Raw genomic sequence first — 22,855 nt, 5'->3', positions numbered from 1 at the left:
AAGTGACTATATGGGTGGCAAGTCCATTTATTCAGTAGAGTAAGCCACGGGTACTGCATTTACTTGGGGAAGATTAGGTCAGTTAAGTTGGTTGTCACAATGGTAGATCCTGTGACGAGAAAATTGAAAGAGCAGAACTGATTGTCTCTCTGCTGTTAGTTTTGAAGTAAGAATTGTATTACAGAATCCTGGGAAGGCCTTAAGTTCTCAGAGTATTTCCTGGAATCCAGGTTTTAAAAATATTTATCAGTGCTCCACTCTAGACAGCTTCAACTGAATTCAAGCCATTTCAAATTCCACAAGTGTGATTTGTGGCTAGTGGAGAATGTGAAGTTCTTATACCCGGGAAACCTAGGCTACAGAGATGAATCAGATTTTAGAATGCAACTAAAGTTTTCAAAATATTGTCTAATGGTTGTAGGCCTAGAATACCATTTCCACTCATGAGATGTCAATGCAAACTATTTCAGACTCTGAAAATTTGCTGTGCTTATTTAAGGAGTTGTTCTGCTCTCCCAAAAGAGAGCATATCAAATTCCCCACAGAGTTCACCCATGAAGTTTACCAAAGAGCAGATGGGCTATGTATAGTTTGCTAGGGAGATTTAGCTCTCCCAGGCTAGTTAGAGGTATGGGAACTTCAACAAAAAGGTCCACAAAGGCACCTGTGGAGATTATAAACCCCAGCAGGCTTAGTGATGAATTACCAACCCCCATGCACAGACAGCTGTGCATTATGGTTATAAACAAGAGCAAAACAAAGATGAATGAATATCATTTTGCATTGGTTTTAGGTACTTAATGGATATAGAAATATTTCTTAGAAGAGGCTTTCCTGGGTTTTAAATAGCTGCGCTGGGACAGTGATTCATCTTCCTTGGTGTTTGCATTATGCTAGCTTGTCACCGTACACAATATAAATAGCTGGAAATCTCAGTTTGGCAGAAGGGTTGCTACCCATACAGAGCAGTATATACATCATCTCAGAATCAAAAGAGAGGAGAGATGGCGTAGACATGTTGTATTTCCTTCTTAAACTTACCCTGATAAAAGTTATTTGGAATTTGCATTTTCATCTGGTGATTGCACTTGCTCCAATGTAAAGCAAGACTAAATCTTCTGAAGTCAGTTGAATGACAGGTGTAACACAGGTATGTGCAGAACAGAATCAGAACCACTACATTTGTCATGTGATTAGTAATCAAGATTACTATTCTACTCAATGCTAGATGACTGGTAATGATCAGATTGCATAATAGACTGTAGCTGACCAATGAGAATGGGCTATGCAATAGACAAAATGCCTAAGTAGAATCCCTTTCAGATATGGGTGTGGTTAAAATTAACCATTCAAGCAAGCACAGGTCTGAGGGCCTCTAGCAGTCTCTTCACTACATCCTTCCGAGCAACGAAGCATTATAAGATCATCGACAACATGTTGTTTCCACATCGCCTAAACAGCGTTATGCTAAAAGCAACTCTCTTTGAACAAGGCCAGGCATGTACTCATTAATCAGGAGCTGTTCCCTACATATCTTTCCCATTCAGAACAAAAACCTGATTTGTCAGGTATCAAAAGTCAGGTCTAGGCTTTAAGAAGTTTACCAATAAACTGAGTCTACACTGGGAGGAATGCCAGTGTTGCTACACTTTTAACTATACTGGAAAATTTTTGTTGGTTTATCTTTTACTAGTTCATCAAGCAAAATAAGCTATACTGGTGAAACAACTTTTTGTAGTGGGAGAGGAGGTACAAAACTGTGCCTATTCTAGGACAATTGGGCAACAGAAGTCAGTAGTTCTCAAACAGAATTATGCATACCTGTGGGGGTACACAGACTGCTTCCTGCCATCCACCAGCTCATTTAGATATTTGCCGGCCTTTACAACAGGCTACACAAATAGCAAAGTCGGTACAAACTAAGATTTCATACAGACAATGACTTGTTTATGCTGCTCTATGTATTATATCAGCAGTTCTCAAATTGTGGATCGTACTTGTTACCCAAAGTCAATTTCATTTTTAAGGGATTACCAGGGCTGGCATTAGACTCACAGCCAGTGCTTTCTTTTCCCCTAGCAAAAAAAGGTGGCGGACCTCAAGCCCCAGACCGTGCCCCCACAACCCCAAGGCCCAACCACACCCATATGGGGCCCAAGCCACCCCACCCCCTATGATGGGGCCTGACCCACCCATTGCAGAGCTTGAGCCACCCCACAGCTACTTAACCATCTCCCGGTGGGGCCCAAACCAGCCCCTTGTGGCTTAGCTGCCCCCTGCAGCCCCACACTGTGCCCCCCACTCCCAGGCTTAACCTCCTCCCCAAACCCAGGATTCACTCACCTTCACACACAGCTGTGTGGCTCCCTTTGGCTCCACCATATACAGTGTAGCAGAGGCAGCTCCCAGCCCCCTGCCATGCTGATAATAGGTCTCAGTTTAGTTGGTTTGTTTTAACCAATTAAATTGAGTCCTCTTTCAGACCAGCAGGATGCTGGGAGCTGGCATAGAGCAGCAATGGCAGTGTCAGGAGCTGCAAATGGCTCTTTAAAGAGCCACATGTGGCTCAGAGCTGCTCAAATGCCTTTTAAAATTGGCAGCGCCAGGAAAAAAAAATTGCCAGAATGCTGTTCTCTGGAGTTCTGGCAGAAAAAAGCCCTGCTCACATCTGAAGCCGAAGCCCAACCAGCCTATCTTCATGAGGCCACAGGGAGTTGCTCTGCTTTCCGCCCACTAACATGGCCCTGGGAGTAGGAATAGATTCAATAGGGAGAAAAGTTTAATTGTTGCTGCTGTGTCACTGCCTCTCAGAATGATAAGACTCACAGTGAAAAACAGGCTCAAATGCAAGTACAATATTTGTATTCCAACTGATTTTTTAATATAGTTATATGGTAAAATGACAAATTCAGCAATTTTTCACTAATAGCATGCTGTGACATTTTTGTCTTTTTATGTGTGATGTTTTAAGCAAGTAGTTTTTAAGTTCAGTGAAACTTGAGTATGTAAGACAAATCAGACTCCTATATCATAGGGTTAGAAGAGTCCTCACAAGGTCACAGAGACTAAACCCCTGATAAAAGCAGGACCAATCCCAACTAAATTGTCCCAGCCAGGGCTTTATCAAGCCAGGACTTAAAAGCTTTCAAGGATGGAGATTCCACTACCTCCTTAGGCAACACATTCCAGTGCATCACCACCCTTCTTATGAAATTGTTTTTTTTAATATCCAGCCAAGACCTCTCCCACTGCAACTTAGACTATGGCTTCTTGTTTGATTGTTTGCCACCAGTGAGAATAGCCTGGCTCCATCCCCTTTGAAACTCTCCTTCAGACACTTGAAAGCAGTTATCAAATCCCTCCCTTCACCCAAGGCTATGGCTACATCTACACTGACTATGGAAGATCGACCATTTAGGTTTGATCTTCTGGGGTGCCGTTTTGTGCAGGTGCAAAACTGCACAGTCCAGGGTCAATGTCAACTCCAGAACTCCTCATGAGCTGTGAGGATTAAGAAAGGCCAGTGGTAGAAGTGCTCCTGTATACCATCTGCCGAGAAGACAGCTGCAGAATCAATTTTTGGCATGCAATTTGTGTACCAAAAAAATCGTGTAGCAGCTGTCGACCTTCTGGTTAAATGTAGACTTAGCCTATGTCTACTCTTCATGATAAAGTTGATTTTAAAGCAGTTCTCAATTTTACAATGTCACTGTCCTCATTGTAAATACCATTAGGTTGATTTTAGGGTGTGTCCTGTATGTATCCCACAGTGCCTTGTGGTTGTCCACTTCCATCTCCTGCTGCTCTCCAGGTGCACAGGAATTAGACAACAGGAAGCCCGTGGTGGCTAAGCTTTGGGGATCAAGCTGAGAAACTTCTCTTATCAGTGTGGCGATCACATCTACCCATGGAAAAAATAGCCCCAACACAGAGTGGTGGCTTCTTCCCTGCAAACGACATGGCAGGAGAGCCCAAGAGGTTTTTTTTTTCCCTCAGCACTGGTGCCAGTCCCTGCCTCACTGCACCACGTGGAGGCTAGGGTGTGGGGGTCACGCTTGTCTGAGAGGCTCACATTTGTACAGGGGCAGCTCCGCCTCCCCCACAGGCACCATTAAGTCAGGGTCGATCTCGCTGGGGGAAGTCTTCCCCTAAAGCAAAGATTTTTTGGGGGACTGGCCATCACCACAGATTGCAGCTTGTGACATCCAGAACCACCATGACAGTCCTTATAGGTGTCGCCCCACCAAAGCAGCCTGCCAAAGGGACCCTTTCAACTAGCCTTTCAACCTACTCCCCCACCCACCCCTCAACCCCTCTAGCAGATTGTGATTGGACATATCTATGTAATGAAGTGGGAAGCCAAAAAACCTCCACCACAGATTCTCTTCTTTCCCCTGCCTGAGGGAGTTGGCTTTAGTTGTTATGGTTTGCACTTTCCTCAACTTTACTCTCTTTCTTCAAGGTGTGCTCTGTTCCTGTAATATTTTCAGGGAGGATGTTTCTGAATTCAAGGGGGAGAAGGAGCCGGGGGGGGAGGGCAGTTAAGATGACAGACACCTGGGTGATCCCAGGGCAGTACAACAGTTGCCTGACTGGAAAACTATACCTTCTGAAGCCAGCCTATTTGGTTTTCCTTCACCTAAGATTCCTGATTTTACCTTCTTTCGCTCTGAAAAAAAAATGGCTGTTTGCTTTCCATGGGAGGGGAATGAGGGCAATGTGATGTGGGAAGATGACATCACATACAACCACTTGCAAGGCTTTTTTCCCCATATTGCACCATGAAAATACCTAACATGCTACAGGGCTGAGGGAATTGTGGGACAGGTTCCCACAATGGACTGCTGCAACAGTCAATGTTTGGCCATTTAGTGTGGGAACAATAAGTCGACTTTGTGGGGAGGTGAGGATAGTCAAATTCAAATTAATAAAATCCAGCATTATAAAATTGATTTTAATTAAATCAAATCCTCTTTTCTGTAGGCTAAACAAGCCCAAGTCCCTCAGCGTCTCCTCATAAGTCATGTGTGCCAGCTCAGCGCTGTACAGCAGTCTGGAAAGGTTTAGAATCTGTCAGAAAGTCTATGTCTACAGCAGTATCCCAAAATAGCTGCCCGTGTTTAAGAAACATGACTGTTGTCTGAAAACAGGTTGAGATAACAGGTGCACTCTCTCAGAGGAGTCCAGGGATGCCTCAAAATTGCACTTTATTTCAGCATGAGGCACCATTTAGACAGTGCCACATGCCAAAATAGCCTATTTTGAAATTGACTCAAAATAAGCTATGCACTTTGCATAGTGCAAATTGAGTAGCTTATCTTGATGTTAGGCTGTCATGCAGACATAGTCAAACATACCACAAACATTCCCCCTCTCCCCACCAAAAAAGCTGATATTAGTACATCAGCCAAAGCTTCTAGCATAGTCCTAACAAGGTCATGTGCAAGAAGTCATCTGACCACTTGTCACAGGGAAACAATGAATCTTTCCTATATTCAGAGAGCTCAAAAAATGGCCACAGCCATAAATCTGACACCTTCAGAAGCGATTTATTTTTACACAGGCCCCAGGCTTTGAGCTCGCCAACCAGTGATAACAATACAAGGAAGTAGGAATTCTCCAGTGCCATTGACTGATCAGTGGTCATCTGTGACAGCTGGTTGGGGTTGGTTCCTTCTTCCATCCACACGTTAGAAAAATAACATTAGGGAGGTGTTTGCATATTTTTGTTAGCTATGTGTAAGCTCAGAGGCACTGCCAATGGAGAGTGAAGTCTCTGCTCTACAACCAGTTGTGTGACAGAGCACATGGCTTTATCCCCTAAGGGTGCAGGTTCGTTCCCTCCAGCTGATGACCTGGATCCACAGGCCTTACATATGGATTTGCTGTAGTGACTACAGGTATGCTTTGGAATCCAGAATAATACATGTGGTTAGCATAATTTTGAACAGAAAGGGAGATGGCCTTGAGATGATCTCTGTTAAAGCGTGGCCAACACTGTGGACCTTCACAAGTATCTGCGAATAAGAGCTTAGGAAGAAAGGGCTACTATGATCTAGATCTATGCTACATACTACAACTAAGTACTCCCATGTCCTGTCTATAGGATCTGGGCTCCTCATCAGCACTATTGAATTTGACCTCACAAGGGAAATATATTATTCCCCACTTACAGACAGGGAACTGAGGTAGAGAGAGATGTCATTGACTAGATCACATAGGAAGCCATAGGCTGGAATCTGAAATTTAAATCCACAGTGTCTGTCCTGTACCTAAACAGCAAAACTAGGATTACCATATAAAATAAGAGAACAACACTGCGATGGAATGTATCAGTATCTACCAACTCACATTGTATTCAGACATATGAGTTTTTAGATACTGATACAGATACACTCCCTCTCAGGGGTGTCCCCTTTTTTGAAAGGTTAAATATGGTAACCCTAAACTCCCCCTTTAAAAAAAAAACAAACACACTAATCTCTCATTTGCAATGGAAGGAAGGACTCAGAACATCCCTCTTCAGAAGCTGTGCACCCCTGAGAAAGAGAGAGAAGGTTATGCTGTACTAAAGCATGCCCTATCCTCCTCACACCTACTATTCTTTTTTGGGAAAATGGGTCCTACCTGGAAAGCAGCTACAGATTCTGGATGTTTTTCAGAGCCAGTAAGCCTATGTTAGAAACACACAACATGTGAACTCAGATCTATACCATCTCAGTGTAATCCCAAACGCCAGGTGCAGGGTGTGCCACAGATAAAGCTAATCCACTCATCAGTTGACGAAGACCAGCTGTGGAGCTTTAAACCTACTTATTTCAAATAAATTGGACACACCTTCCATTCCTTCTACAGCCCCAGGTGTCTTGCCTTGTCTTATTGCCACACTACTTACACTCCTACCTGCTAGAGCTACCTGCTGTTCAAGTTTTCTTTATCTGAGCTACGGAATGAGCTTACTGTTGTGATGTTAATATTCTGATCAAGCATGGCAAATTAATCTGGAAATGTTTTTCTGTGACTCTCTAGGTGACAGCTGGGAGGTATACAGCCCTTTTCACTTTACAACTGGTTGATATCCCCCAATGGAATAAGATTTTCTTTAGTATTTATATACTATAGCCAGTTCGGGCTCCCGGAAGGGTTCCTCCCCTTCTGGGTCAGTGGGCAGCCATTCTGCCCTACTACCACGAGTAACAAACAACCCTCAAGTCATGAGTTCGGGGGGTTCCCACCTTGCCTCAGGTGGGTGAGAGGCAACAGTTCAAAGCCCCTGCCTTACTTCAGACAGGTGCTGGGGAAAATTAGCTCTCCCCAGGGCCTAGCCTGAGGTCAGGGTGACAGCAAGCCCACAGTCGTATGTGGCCCCTGGCCCTAGCTCAGGGTGGGGCGGCAAACACCCAAGAGAGCCCAGCCCTGGAGCAAGGCAGGGCAGGCCCAGGCCCTGGCACAGGGCTGGGCAACAAACAAGTATAGTCTTATAAAGCCCAGGCCCCAGCTGCCAACAGTTCAGGAGACCGAGCTGGCAGAGAGGTGGGGGGGACTGCCACCCAGCAAGTGGGTGGCAGAGGGGACGCAGGATCATCCACCGCGTCCCAGCCCAGAAGCCCTGGTCACAGCAGCCCAGTCTGCTGCGCAGGTCAGCAGGGAAGCCAGACCACAACACACTGACCCGAGGTCCTTTAACGGTCCTCCTGCCCCCTGGGCCACTCCCGGTCTCCCCATCCCTGGCACATATCCCGTGTCCTGCCGACTGCTCAGTCTTATGGGGTTCCAGGTCTGGCTGGCCTGATCCAGGCCTGCGCAGCCTATTGATTCTGCTGCCTCAAACTGGCTCAGGTGCATACTGAGGCCAGTCCACAGGTCAGTCCTCCAGGAGCAGCATTTCCTCTACAGGCCAGTTCCCCTGGGGTCCACAGGGCATCAGGATTGGCAAGGGCTCAAATGGCCCAACCCAGGTCTTGGCCTCCCTCAGCTGGTCCTCAACCTCCCAAGCTGGAAGCCCAGAGCCATCGTCTGGCTCCCCTATAGACTGGCCCCTAGCAGGGCCCTCAGGCTGCCATGCAAGGAGCACAAAGGCATCATCTGACTCTTTGCTAGAGACTCAGCCCCAGGTGAATCCTCAGGCTGGGCTTTTTTTGGCCTGGCTCCATCTCCTGACTTCTGGTCAGGTGATTGGGAGGGGCCAGGCTCCATACAAAATGGCTGCCAGAAGGGATCCTTCCCTTCTGGGTGGTAGGGTGGCAACTGCACCCCACTACATATGCGCATTACATTGCTTTGAGTGCAGTTTCTTTTCTAGACATATGATCATATTATATAGATCCTCTTGCTATGGGGGGACCAGAAGGGGCTTATGTTCAGGGTGCAGTAGTGTACAAGGCCCCAGAATATCCATCAAGACCAGAGGTTTCTTTCACATTGTGTTGATCAATCATCATGTTCTAGGCGGTCTGGAAATTAACTCAGCCTCCCAGCCTAGAATGGCACATGGATCTTTCCCAGCTACTAAAAAGAAAATATAGGCTTGTGGTTAAAACAGAGAATGAGGAACTTAGGTTTCTTAGGGTATTTCACTTCCTTTATCAGTAAGGGTAGGACTCACCTCTGCAGGGTATCAAACAGTTCTGAAAGATGCTAAGCATCCTGCAGGTTAATAATATTTTACCATCTCCCAGAGAGTGCAGGAGGCTAAGTTAATTCACAGAGGCTGGGTCTACACGAGCCCCTTCCGTTCGAAAGGGGCATATTAATGAGTGGGTTAGAAAGATGCTGATGAGGCGCTGCAGTGAATATGCAGCACCTCATTAGCATAATGGTGGCTGTGGTGATTCGAAAGTGCGGCTTTTTGAATCACGCGCAGCCCAGAGACGGGACCTTCTGAAAGGATCCCCCAGTTTCTGAAAGCCCTGAAGGGTCCCATCTCCACGGGTGGCATGCGATTAGAAAAGCCGCACTTTCGAATCGTCGCGGCCGCCATTATGCTGATGAGGCACTGCATATTCATTGCAGCTCCTCATTAGCATCTTTCGAACCCGCTCATTAATATGCCCCTTTTGAAAGGGTCTTGTGTAGACTCAGGGAGAGGGTCCTTAGAAGGAAGGAGAGACAGCTGTATAAAGTATTACTACCTTGCAAACTGCTACATTTGCTTGCTGTTCATTAATCAAAGACTCATAGGGTTAGAAGAGACTTCAGGAGGTCACTCAGTCCAATCCTCTGTTAGAAGCAGGAGCAATGCCCACTAAATCATCCCAGCCAGGGCTTTGTCAAGACAGGACTTAAAAACCTCTAGAGGATGGAGATTCTGCCACCTCCCTAGGTAGCCCCCGCTATCGTGCTTCACCACCCTTATAGTGAAATCACTACTGTTCCCCCCGGTTTTTCATCTGCCAGATTCCAGATGGGATGGAGAGGTTGCAGGGCCATGATCACAACTGTTTTATGAGCTTAATATTCATAGAAAAGTACCTAAAGATCCCACCTAAGATCAGGGTATCATTGTGTTAGGTTCTGTACATATACATAATGAAAAAGAGTTCCTGCCCTGCTTATAGTCCTAACAGAGGTGACAGGTGAAGGATGGGAATAGAAACTAAAGTGATGTCCAAGGTCACGCAGTGGCAGAGGTAGGGATAGAATCTGTGGCCCCCAAATGCCTAGACCACACTGGCTGAGCTCAGCATGAAACATCTGAAGTGTATTCAGAAGCAAGGACATAATTTCTGAAAAATTTTGTGCAAGGCAAGTCTGTGTCAGCATATAGAAATTATATGATTATATCGTATCTTGCAAAAGTCGAGGGAGGAAAGTGGAGTGCAGAGGCCCGTGAAAAAAAAATTGGGGGGCAAACCAAGTTCTACAGGAGTAACTGCCCCCTGCCCCATCCCACAGCAAAGAGTACCCTGATACAAAGGCTGCTAGCATTCAGTAATGGTGACTAATATATATCTAATGTGAAGTACAGGCGAGAGGAATGAAAATGGGGTTTGGGAGGTTGGCAAGGAAAGGACAGATTGAAGCAAAGGGAAGAAAAGACAAGAGAGAAATGAGCTGACAGCAAAGAGGGCCAGGGCAAAATGTCAAAGGAGGTCTCCAACTTCTCTTATGTCCCCCTTAATCTTTCTGTGGCCCTGTGCAGCCCACAGACCCTCTTCTTTAAACAGCGAAGGCTCATTCTCCATTCATCAGGAAGTTCCTACACATGAACGAGAAAAAGGAGAAGTGGGCAGTGGAATGGATTAGTAGCTCTTCAAGTAATCTGAACGATCCGGTCTACAACAGAAAACACTAGACCTCATTGTTTTCTATTGCAGAAGCCACCAGAGCTATGTCAAAGCATGGGGTTGCCAGCAATTCAAAGTTTTCAACAGCTGTCCTGCAATATCCTCAAGAATGCTCAGTATGCACTGCCAGATGTCCTGTTTTATGAACCCAAAATCATTCCATGTCCTGTTGTTTTGTATCTCACAGGTGGCTACCAGAACAGCAGACTATATATGGAGCAAGGCCTGCTATGTAGTTGGTAAATTCTGTGCCAGCGTGGTTCTTTCAGATTTCATTTGCTGTATTGCAGGGTGGTGGAGGAGAAGAATGTGGTCTTCTTCCTTTAGTACAGCGCACAGGTGCAGCCATAAAATAACCCTGTATTGCTCTAATATGTTAGTTTCTGAGTGACTTGATTTAAAACAAAATGCTCTTGGAGCCAGTGAGTGCTAGGTAGGCAGATATTCATTTATTATAACAAAAAATGCAAGGCTAAGCTCTTGGCATAGGTTTCACACAGAGTTGCCAATTTTCCAACCAGATGCACCAGATGACATTTGTGGCAGTGGCATCCAATCTGGAAAACTGGCAACCCTAAAAAATGTTGTATTGTACAATGAATAAATAGGCTTCTACCAAGAGCAGTCCACAGAATATGATTCTGTAAACAGCAGGTCAACATTGACTGGAGGTACAGAACTACCCCAATCTTCAGGGTTAAGTAAGTGTAATAATAGATCTAGAAATTCAGGTGGAAAATTGGTTGGCATAGTGAGAGGAGAATCCATCAAGATGCAAGATTTTATTACTAGGAAGGACAATTATAACATCATCGCTATGAATCAAAGCTGCTAGCTGAAATATGCGCTTCCTAAAATAGTAAGTTAATAGCATCCCAGAAATTATTTAGTAGCTTGTCAGATCAGAAGCAATGGTGCAGAGTAAAAAGGAGAATACGTATTAGTCAGCATTTTAGTCACAAAGACTGTAATTAGTTATTTAAAATCTCCAACTTGATGGGAAAAAGGAAGGAATACAACCTCTCAGGCCAAAAAGTGACACTATAGCCCTCTCTACACTAGCCAGAGCAGCCTCAAAGCAACAGTAACCAAGGCCTATAGTGGCCTGAAAATAGGTGTGTGAAGGGTGGTGGGTCAGGAATCTCCCAACCTCAGAGCAGCAGCTTTGGTAAGTCAATGCTGAGTGCACCCCTCAGCAGGGTCTTTGACCCTTTGCAACCCCTCCTCCTTCCCCACTTAAGCACAATGTATTAGGACAGCCACAGACTGAGCATTCCCACAAGGCCTGAATGCCTCTCCAAATGCTCTGCCCTTATTTTCTCATTCTTGAGGACTCTTTACACTATGTGAGGTTTATCTTTCTCCTTCAAGCACAGCCCTTTGCGGGGTCTGGTTTTCTTTGTTTATGAAGTCCAAAATACAATCAAAAAGGCATTTCCTCAATCACCGAATATCCCCAAGAATCTGAATGCCCTCTCTATCCACCCCACACTTCTTCAGCTCTCCTATAAGGCATCAGTTGCCAGAGGCTCCCTCCCTGCACCATGTGTTTTTGGCTGACTCATTTAGCAAGCCTGCTCCCAGTGCTTCAAGTCCTCTACAGACAGGCTCCCTCCCTCTAAGTTCTCATGCCCCTCACCACTCTTAGCAGCCTGTCAGAACACCCACTGCATGGAACGCCATCTGTGTCTGTCCTGGACAAGAGGGTCCTCCTGCGTGTGCTGCTGGGGCGTTTGTAAGGCTTCCTGGAGCAATGATTTTGCTCCTTCTCTCCCAGTTGCTGCTGTATCATTAATCACAAAACTTCTTCCATGGCCTCTCTTGGAGAAGGGAAGGGAGGTGTCCCTGCTCAGGTGCCAGATGTATTGGCCACCATCTGAGTGCCCCTTCATGGCCCAGGGTACCTCTCCAGCGTACTTCTCCTTTTCCCCTTTAGGGCTCCTTAAACAAACCCCACAAAGTCTTTATCCTTTCAATCACAGGCCTTCCTGGGAATCTGGTTTTCTTTATTCACAAAACTCAAACAAACAAAGAAGAATTTCCTCAATCACTCACAGAATCCCCATAAATATATCTCAAAACATGGCTCTTGCCTCAGAGCCTGAGGCAGCAGAAAAAATTTCCCTCACAGAACCTGTTGTATGAGCCCCTGGCAGCCCTGCTCATACTAGACGGTGCGCTCCCTTCCTACCCTGGGTCATGCCCCGCCTCAGTTCTTGGCATCCGTGTTCCCTGTAAGTTGAGCACTAGGGCAGCAGCCCTGTGGTGATTCAGGTGCTGCTCAGCTGATTACCAGAACACCTGTAGCCACCCATAGAGGGCAGTGTGTGTTTCTATTGGTGGTGCACATCCTTAGTGCACATAACAAAATGTATTCTACCCGTGGATGCAAAAATTAGAAGAAATAGTGCTTGGTACACTCTGAGGGGGCATGCTCACAGTTTGAGGATGACGGTCCTAGGAGTTTCTTCTCTGTACCGGGAGTCTCTGGTTGGTTCTATCTTCCCTGCTCCCTGTTCTCTCTCCTGTGCTGACACTGCTTTGACAGGAGTTGTGTCTTGTCTGTCCTTTTCGGGCTTACGTGGAGGAGGGAGAATTTGGCATGTGTAGTTTTACAGTCAGGTAGAAGTAACACTATTAGATTTAAAGCAGGCTATCAAGAGACTTACACTTTCTATTTCAAGTTTGGTGACACAATAACAAAATTATCAAAGCAAAGTAGTTTCAATTCTGAACAAATGATTAAATATTTACAATGGTCCACATATACTTAATCCTACCTCAGTACAGGGGAGAAGGACTAGGATACTACATGATCTCTCAAAATGCATTCTAGTCATATGTTTCTGTGAATTCTCAAGCCTTGACTCAGCAAGGTATGTAAGCATATGCATACATTTAAGCATGAGTAGCCTCATTGGAGCCTAAGTGCTGAGTCCTTGGGAGTTTAGATAATGTTCTGCAGTTTTCCAAATTTGATACCTTCATTTTCATTCTTTAGCCTGGTGATATCACTTTTCTCCGCAAAAACTGTAAACTACTGTAATGCTTTTCAAAAATTATTCAACAATACAACTTTTACTTAAAAATAAATTCTCCTGTCAACAGTTTATGTACTTCCCATTTCCTTTGTTTACAATTACATGGTCAAGTCAGAGATTCAGTTAATAGGAATCTGGAAGGAGATTAAACTGACCTAGATTGGATGTTGTGGAATTTTTGTTTTGATTAGATTTCACTTAGAAACCTACACATGGTTCCTGCAGAAATAATGCTGAACCCTACCCTGTGCTTCTGTATGATGTGCTAGGAGGCACAAGCCTATTTTGCCCACCACTATCCCTTACCCTAGTACACATACCTTCTGGGTCACTTCACCAGAGCAGGACAAGATTTTGACCATTACTTCCTAATTCTGATTCTTACTCATGCATTATCTGATATCATGAGGATTCTTCATTTCTTTTCTAGAATTACATTTTCAATAAGCCTTTGACTCAGGCTCATACTGTCAGTGGAAAGATTCTGTTCACCTCATGGGGCTTTGGGTCAGGCCCCCATATGCTTATTTCCAAGGCTGGAATTAGGAGACAGAGTAATTTGTTCAGTTCCCTAAACAATTCTAACTCATTAAAGTCAAAACACAAAGCACACACAGAGAGACCGATCCTGATTCTCATTTACATTAAGGTTATCTTGCACCACTTGGGCAGCATAGTGAGGACTCAAAATAGATGTAAGTGCGTTTTTGCATAAAGCTGTTAAAATGTAACTCATTCCAAATTTGACTTCTTTATGTTGCTAGCCTAGAGCAAAGCTAACCTCAGTATAAATAAGAATCAAGTCTTTTCTTTTGAGAACCCTTTTAATCAGCAGGTGTTATCCTGGGTTTTTCTGCCGGAATCACATACTGCTGGAAAACTCATTAGCTCAAGAGAGTAAAAAATAAACAGGAAAATCCACATACCAGTTTATTTCTGTTGGGAGAAAATGACTGTAAATCTGGATGTAATCTCCACAGCTGAAGGAAGACTGAAGCGCAGCGTGAAGAGTGATTTTGTTATGTTCCCTGATTCATCCCTTGGCTATTACGTCCTTCTAATTGCACTGTAGAATGGAATAATGCAGTGTTTAAGAAGTGGAAATGGACAACATTTCCAGACTTCTGGGCTCGTTTAGATGCATTGGCTTTTGGCTGTTTTTACGAACCCACTGACCCACCAAAAATAAATGCTAGCCATATGAAAGATTCCTTTTAGGTCACTGCATACAGAGAAGCAAAGAGAGTTGCCAATGAACAGAAAAAGTTGCATGTGTAGCACTAATAAGGGAATGTCTAGTAACAGATGTTGCTTTTTGTTATGCAGTGGCTGGACTGCATCGTATGTGTTTGTGTATGTTTTGGTTTGTAAAAAGTACAATTAAATGAGCAGAAAAACATTTAAAAACTCAAAGAAAATGTTTTCCTGCATTCTAGTTATTTACTGAAAATAATGTTTTCCTTTGTGTTTGAGATGCATGAGATGTCAGGATCAAATCCTCAGGTTGTAGACAGTATTGTCTAGTGGATAGAACATTGGGACAAGACTCGGATGAGCTGGTTTCTTTTCTTGGCTGTCACCAGCCTGCTGGGTGACTTGAGAAAATTACACTGAGCTCCTTTGTAAGGTCTAATGATGAAAAGCACTGGGTTCTATAAGACTTCAGTGATGGTATAAAATGTTAGCATGCAATCCCACTTCACACCAGCTGAAGATCTGGCTCCTTATTGCTACACAAAAACATGCAAACACAACTCATCAACAAATGTTTCCTGTTGTGTAAATATTAGCATTAATACTGGGACAAACCTTGAAACACTTATTTATTTCTAAATCACTCTTTTCAGGACAAATTCGCATGGGACATGAGAATTTTTGAGGAATGCGTAAATATAAAATAAGGACTGCAGGCCTTGGCTCCATGTAGTGGCATTCTCTGTGTCATTAAAACATTTCCTTTTTTCTCTGTGACATCAGCAGTAAATATTCTTCCTTTAATAGCTGCTCTTTTCTTCTGTAGTGTTGGAATGGGGAATATAGGTAGGGTGCATCTACACTAGGAACTAACTTGGAAGTTAACTTTGAAGTAGGCAGCCCAACTTCCAAGTCCTTACTCCATTCCTGGGAATGGAGTAGTGCCCTACTTCAAAGCTGAACTTTGAAATAGGGTGTATGTAGAAGTTCTGCTTCCAAGTTGCTTACTTCGAAGTAATCAACTTCGAAGTTATTTTTGTAGTGTAGACACAGCCATAACGTAGCGGATGTCTTCAGTATTCTGCTTGAAATGGCACATAGCATGTCTGTAGGGTACAATGCCAAATCTTGTTATTATAAGGAAGACAGTTCAAGAGCCAGATTCTCGGTCCTGCCTCAGTTCCCTCTGTGCTGCTTCGGTAGGGAAAATGGGGCTTACAGCTTCCTTACCTAGACAACTGAAGACTCTTCCAGTATAAGGAAAACCTTCAGTGTTAATGTAGGAAGCATTCCGGATTATGTCAGAGGGCAATACTGTTTCAATCAGGATAAATTAGAGAAGCTCTACCACTCTTCTAGTCAAGCTGGATAAAAAACAATTTCAAAAATTATTTAAATGGGAGATTTAAAAAAATCAATTTAAATTGATTTTTTTTAATAGACAACCTATATCAATTCCTAAATTTATCATTTATTAACATCATTCAAATTACATTTAAAATATATTAAGTAGCACTTGTTTTCAGCCAAATTTCAAAATTAAATTGCTGAACTGGTGGAAGTTGCTGGCTAAACACTTGGAATTAGAGTTAACTCAAGTTCTAAACCAGTTTTGACAGCTGGCAACTCTTCTGTAGGTGCAGAGAGAATATTTTTCTTCATTTCAATTTATTCATCTGGTTCAGTTCAGTGACTGGTTCATTCAAATTTTTAAAAAACACTTGGGAGTTGAAAATACATGAAAGTTTGTTTTCCCCTTCCAATCTTTGAATGAAAACTAGATTGAAATTTGTTTTAAAAGAGATGCATTAAATCAGATTTTCCATCACGTCAACTGAAATCAAAGGGATCTTTGCCCATACTTAGAACTCTCTGCCCTGTAATAGCCAGATTTGGCAAAGCACACCCAAACACACAGGATGTATCATCATTTGACACCTTGGAAGCAAAATAGCCAGTGTGAGTGAGGGCAGAATTTGGCACTGATTCGGTTGGAGTACAATCTGTTTTATTCAGAGTCTGGGGGTTTGTAGGATCCATTTAGAGCTAAACAAGCATCTTAATCTTCTCTAATTTCCATTGATTTCAGCTGAAATCGCAAGAACCCGATGAATATAGGATTGGCCTTCAAAGTTTGACTTGTTTTATTTCCCTTCTGTGCCCAGACCCAGTGAGAAAGGCATAGTGTGTCTGTACTGTTTGGGCATTTCTATCGTGATTTCAAGCCACTCACAAAGGTCCTGTCTAGATTACAGGGATTTGTCGACAGAAGCTTTTGTCAGAAGATATCTTCTGACAAAACTTCTGTCAACAGATCACGGCCAAACTGCCAAGCGGATCACAAGAGCAATCTGCTCTGTTGACAGAGAGTGGCTGGACTGCAAAATGGCCAATCAGAAGCACAGCAGACAGGGCTGGCCAGTGTCCTGGAAGACTTGTCTGTTGACAGAGGGCCACCAGAACATCCAGACCAGCTTTCTGTCTATGGACGTTTTGCTGATAAAACTCTCTAGTGTAGACATAGCCTAATTGCTACTAGCATTTTACCAGTCTGAGTACTGGATAATGTTGTCACAGTTTGAAAAAAACAATGAAAAGTCCTGTTCCTCCTCTGTTTTGGTGTCCTCTCATTACTTCTGGGAAGTTCTTCAATTTTGCCTTGTCATTTGTGTTTCTTTGGTGCAGAAGGGTCCGTTAATGAGACTATGGGACTTTTATTATACATAATAATAAGGGTGGCATTATGCCAGCAGGATGATTTTGATCAATTAAATGCATTCATGAGCAACAAACTCATGGACATTTTTTGGAAGAGAGAGAAATGCTTTTGGGTTGTACATAATGAGAAAAACTAAGGTGATTATTTTAATGCAAATTATGGGTGTTCCATAGTGAATAAGATGAAAGGCAAATGAGTTACAATGGTACCTTCAGTTCTTTGGTTTTGAAAACTCTTACTTTTATTTATTACAAATTTCAAAATAAAATGCAGTGCAGAAGACATATAGGAGCTAAGATGCAAGGAGAAATAACCCTCCTGAATGAGATACTTAACCAGTTGTTAGCCAAAGTACAGATAGTAAACCTGGTGAGTAACCATTTTACCTGGCTTTTCAACTACCTATTCTCAGATAGTCCTAACCATTTTTTTTCCTGTTGTGGGGGTTACTGATTTTAGAGAAAGGTTTGTTCTTATCTCAAATAACTCAGATAATAGTTTCTATTTTAAAGAAGACTAGCTGACAAATTCAATCATGCTTCAGGTCAGTTGACCTTAAAATGGATTCAGTCCAATGAATTTAAATCTAAACTCATATCTTTATGAACTGAATCCTTTAAAAAGATGCTTTGTTTTCACAGGGTTAATTTTAGCCAACAACACAATAAAACAAATTATTTTAACATCTCTATGTTGCTTTGTTTCTAGCAATGTCTGTTACTGAATTTTTTCACTGTTCTGATGTCCTAGGAATATGAATGCTTGGTTCATTGACTAATTTCCATCCTGGAAAAGTAGACTTTAACTAGCTAATAACCAGGAAAAGAATAATATCCCATTTCTAAGCAATAAGGCAAATTACTATTGCAGATCAGCTTTCTGAATAAAGCAGTCATATTTACTAGTGGTTTAACTGTTCTTTACGAACCCTGCTCAGCAACTATCTAAGTGACACCATCTTTGGCACTGTCCAATGACACATTTAATCTAAAACATCTGCTTAATGGAATGTTAAGGGTCATTTAGGCAGGTCCACTCCCATCCACCCACTTCAGTATTAGAATTATGGGTATTTTAAAATATAATAGGCTAGAGAAACTGCAATTAACTCTGATGATATAAGTTGACTTTTTAGACCATACTTTATTTATAAGTGTGTGAGTTATATTTATATATATGCATTCTTTTATGGATTCCTGTGTTTTTTAAAAATATTTACCTTTACGTTTGTACAGCACCTAATACAATGCAGTCTATAACTAGAGCTTTGTTGTAATAATAGGGGGTTTAATAGGTCTACCCCAATTATGAGCTCACCAGTGGGGAAGTGGATAGGAGTTTAATAAATTTTCCAGTCATCCATAACAATAAATGTTGATGAGTGGAAAATACAAAAGGGAGACGGACAGACTGAATTAGTCCAACAGAGTCCTCAAGATATAGTACAGTAAACTCTTTCATATCTGGCAGCCGGGGGACTGGGAGGTTGCCAGATATTCAAATATTCTGGATAATAGAGAGGTATACTGAGCAATGCGTAACACTAAAGTTGTGTATACACGGGCACAAATCTTCAAAATAGCCGTATTTCGAAGATTACTAATGAGGCGCTGAATTGAATATTCAGCACCTCATTAGCATTAGGACACTTCCGGCTGCAGCGCTTCGAAAGCGCCGCTTTCAAAAGCACACAGCTCGGCACAGCTACATGGGCCTCCCATTCGAAAGGACCCCGCAGCTTTCGAAGTCCCCTTATTCTGATCAGTGATCAGGATAAGGGGATTTCGAAAGATGGGGGGTCCTTTCGAAAAGGAGCCCGTGTAGCCACACTGAGCCGCACGCTTTCGAAAGTGGCGCTTTGGCCGGAAGCGTCCTAATGCTAATGAGGCACTGACAATTCAGTGCCTCATTAGTAATCTTTGAAATATGGCTATTTCGAAGATTTGTGCCCGTGTAGAGACAGCGTAAAGCAAAACAAGGTTAGTTATTAAGAAACAAACAAAAATGTATGCAGAATACTTTATTTACCAACAACAGTAGTACTGTGCACTGTAAACTCATATTGTAGTCGCTGTATTTATTGTATTTACTTTCACTATGCTGTACTTATGGAAACGTAAGTAAAATTTACTTATGATTACAATGCTGGTTATTTGAGAGTTCTGGATAATAGAATGCCAGATAGGAGAGAGTTTACTGTAGTAGGCCTTCTTGTTTAAAATTATGCCTGTACGAAAAAGAGACCAAAAATAAATGGATGAAAATTGGCCTGTCAGTAATTACCCCTAATTAGTGAATACAGAAAAGAAACAAAAAAGCAGTAAAGTAGCACTTTAAAGACTAAAAAAATAATGGCAAGAGAGACTGCTGAACTCTCTTTCATATTCAAATTCGACACATTAACACGTGATTTGAACCGGGATGCTAATTTTCTGGGACATTATAGGGGCTCTTTTGCATACTTGGCTTCATCTAATTCTTGACTCCCCCCCCCCCCCCCCCGTCAGCCCTCTGCTCTCTGATTTGCTCACCTTGATAATTTTTTTCTGATTTGTCAACCCTGATTACTACTTTTGGTTCTCTATGCCTTAAATATCGAGTCTGTTCTGGTATGGCTATGGTCTGAAGAAGTGGGTCTGTCCCTCAAAAGCTCACCTAATAAATTATTTTGTTAGTCTTTAAAGTGCTACTTGACTACTTTTTTGTTTTGATAGTATATAGACTAGCACAGCTTTCTCTCTGTTACACCAATGAAAGGATTGGTGAAACAAAGTCTGGACACTGTGTATGAAGCCAGCACAAAGGTTTATTACACACAGCTGGTGGGGTGTCACCTTGCATTGTAACAGTATAACCAATATGGTTTCTCTAGCCATTTTGAGAGGCCTATAGCTTGTCTGCAGCCAGACTAAAGAGCAGCAGCCATTAACGGTGAAGCTACAAGTCACATACTCACATTCCACCTACACTCCCGCACAATAGTAGCATATCAGGCTGTTAAGAAGAAGACCACATCCTAGAGCCACCCACTGTTAAATAGATCACAAGATGGGTAAAGAAAACTGAATTAACAGCATTTCGTCTGGCAGGCAATGACTTATCAATGGCTGAGGTGGAACCACCATTCTCTGATGATTGTCTTCACTTTTCTACTGTTTTCTGTATATTCTCTGTCTGGTTTGTAATTGCTCCTGTCTGCTGTATAATTAATTTTGTTAGGTGTAAATCAGTTAAGGTGGTGGGTTATGACTGGTTAGGTAATTCTGTTACCGTAGGTTAAAATTGGTTAGTAAAATTGAACTAAAATAATTGGTCAAGGTATAGCTAAGCAGGACTCAAGTTTCACTGCTGAAAAACTGGGGTCCAAGAAGAAAAAGAGAGAGGAACAGAACATCAAAGGGGGAAAAAGAAGAACAGAACATCAAGGAGAGAAAGAAGAACAGAACATCCAAAAGGAGGCAAGAAGGAACACCTAAAGGACTAACCCCCAAGACCCCTCAAGACCCTGAGGTGCAGCAACCAACATCCAGAGAGTGACTTTGTCTGTCCCAGAAGTGGAAGTCTGTCTGCCTGCCTTATCAGGATTGGTGAGCATGATACTGTGTGCTTAGCATGTATTCTGCTTTCTTAGTAATTGTAAATAAATAGATAATAAGAATATTACTGTGTAAGGCTTTTTTCAGCAGCACAGATCCTGCATACCCGCTGGGAATTACGCCCTGAGCCCTAGGAATTGGGTAAGGGTGGGAGTTTAAATTAATAGGGTCATGCCTTGAGCCCTACAAATTGGGTAGAGGTGTGTATGTCCCTGAATGTAGAAGGGATGAGAAATTTGTCCGGGTAACAGCATGTTAGGCTCAGTGATCATCGTCAGACAATAGGTTACAATCGATTATATAGATTATGGATGGGCAGGGGAAACTACGGCATGGGTGTTACCCAAGCCTGGATAGGTCCTAGCAGCAAGACGAAATGAGCACAATAAGCAAATGTCTAAAAAGGTTACAGAGCATCCCCGCCCATAGCATACAGAACATCTTATCTCTAGTAGAGGTGGTTTTCCCTAATTAATTATTAAAACAACACAGAGATACAATACCATATTTATGTCAGATAGGATGGATGATGCATCTACAAGAGTAATGATGGCGCCTCCATATTGGTACATCCAGGGGTGCTCATCTAGAGGATTAAAGCAAAAGACGTTCACAGCATAAAGCAATAACATATTTGTTTTGAGTATCAGTCTGGGATGGGGGAGGAGAGAACACCATAATTCGTTTCTCACATGCAGGGCCTCTCTTTGGAATGTGGTTGCTGAGGCAACTATCCCTCCCTTCAGACTTCAAAGTCCTGCCTGAGCTGGGACGACCTTCCCTGGGTCTTATGAGTGAGGGGGCCCAGCGAGGTATCTTTCCACTCATGCTAACTGGGTTTCAGTATTATAGGATTATAGGCCTACTCTGGACTTTAGGAATCGAATGGGGGTCTTTCGCACAAATCACGGCCTGCCTAAGGAATTTTCACTCTACAGGATGACCTACTCTACCCTTCACTCCTTAATGAAAGGCTTCCAGGAAGATCAAATGCTGGCTGGCTGAGAGACAGGTGCCCTTCTGACCTCTAGGTACTGTACAAGTGGTGATGAAACTATTTAAAGTCACTAATAGTCATACTTACAGCAGCTTCATTAATAAATGAAGTAAGATGCAGAGCTTTACCATTGAGGTGGTGGTAGGTGGCATTAGCTGGTCTTTTGTTAATCCACAGGCAGCGTGGCTTTTAGCTCCTGGCTGCATGGAGGAGAAGGGGCAGGGCTGAGCTGCCACCCTGCGTGCAAAGGAAAATGGTCTCGCATGCCCCCTGCCGGGGGTTGCTGACCCTGTTATAAAAGAGCAACTAATTTAAAATATACTAGATGGCATAGTATATGACCAGCTCATTTCTCAGTTAAATCTCTATCATCTCAAGGAATGAATTCATGGCCTACTTTCTGCAGTGAAATCATTAGCCTCAGGATGCAAATTAGATGAGAGGAAGGAATTTGGTACACAGGGCAATTACAGATATTACGTGGAAAAGTGAGAAATGGCCAGTTTCCCACGAATTTTTCATTGATGTTTGTTTTTTCCAGTGTTCACAAGTATTTGGAAATGGTTCACACAGCTTTCAGATCACAGGTATATTCACTCATTGGCACTATATTATAGGAATGAGCTGTCAGAGTCACTCCATGACTAGCAAGAAAATCTCCGTTCTTGAACTTATGCATGTGATAACCTACTTCTCCAGTATATTGTCAAATACCAGAGATGATAAGGCCTTGTCTATACTACATGGTAGGGACAATGTTAGCTGCATTACATCGACTTTATAAACAAGCAGTTCACACCACCAAGCCTCATCCATCCATTTTAAAGGCATTTAAAGTCAATTTTTGTACTCCTGCTAAACAAGAGTGATGCTAAATTTGACCTTGCAAGATCAATTCAGGGTTTGTTTAGATGAAGTACTATTAAGGTTGATATTATTGGATTCCAGGAGGTGTCCCACAGTGCCTCAATGTGACTGCTCTGGATGTGAGTGACGTAAGAATAAATTTGAATAATGATTAA

General features: G+C 42.8%; 1 protein-coding gene across 3 annotated transcripts in view; it reads right to left on the bottom strand.

Annotated features, from left to right (window-relative positions):
* The window catches only part of CMKLR2 (chemerin chemokine-like receptor 2), a 31,411-nt gene extending 9,447 nt beyond the window's left edge, over positions 1-21,964 (bottom strand). The window contains exons 1-4 of one of the 3 annotated variants that reach the window (XM_075001412.1): positions 21,921-21,964; positions 21,340-21,422; positions 14,254-14,393; positions 12,726-12,920 (exon numbers count right to left, since the gene is read on the bottom strand). The gene's annotated coding sequence lies outside the window, so the exon portion shown is untranslated. Of the gene's footprint in view, positions 1-12,725; positions 12,921-14,253; positions 14,580-21,339; positions 21,423-21,920 lie in introns of those variants that run through there. The other 2 variants (XM_075001411.1, XM_075001413.1) reach the window with 2 other exon arrangements.
* Between the last annotated feature and the right edge of the window lie 891 nt (positions 21,965-22,855).

Source organism: Carettochelys insculpta, chromosome 8 (assembly GCF_033958435.1).
Source record: "Carettochelys insculpta isolate YL-2023 chromosome 8, ASM3395843v1, whole genome shotgun sequence".
NCBI lineage: Eukaryota > Metazoa > Chordata > Testudines > Carettochelyidae > Carettochelys > Carettochelys insculpta.
This window is presented reverse-complemented; position numbering and strand designations above follow the sequence as displayed.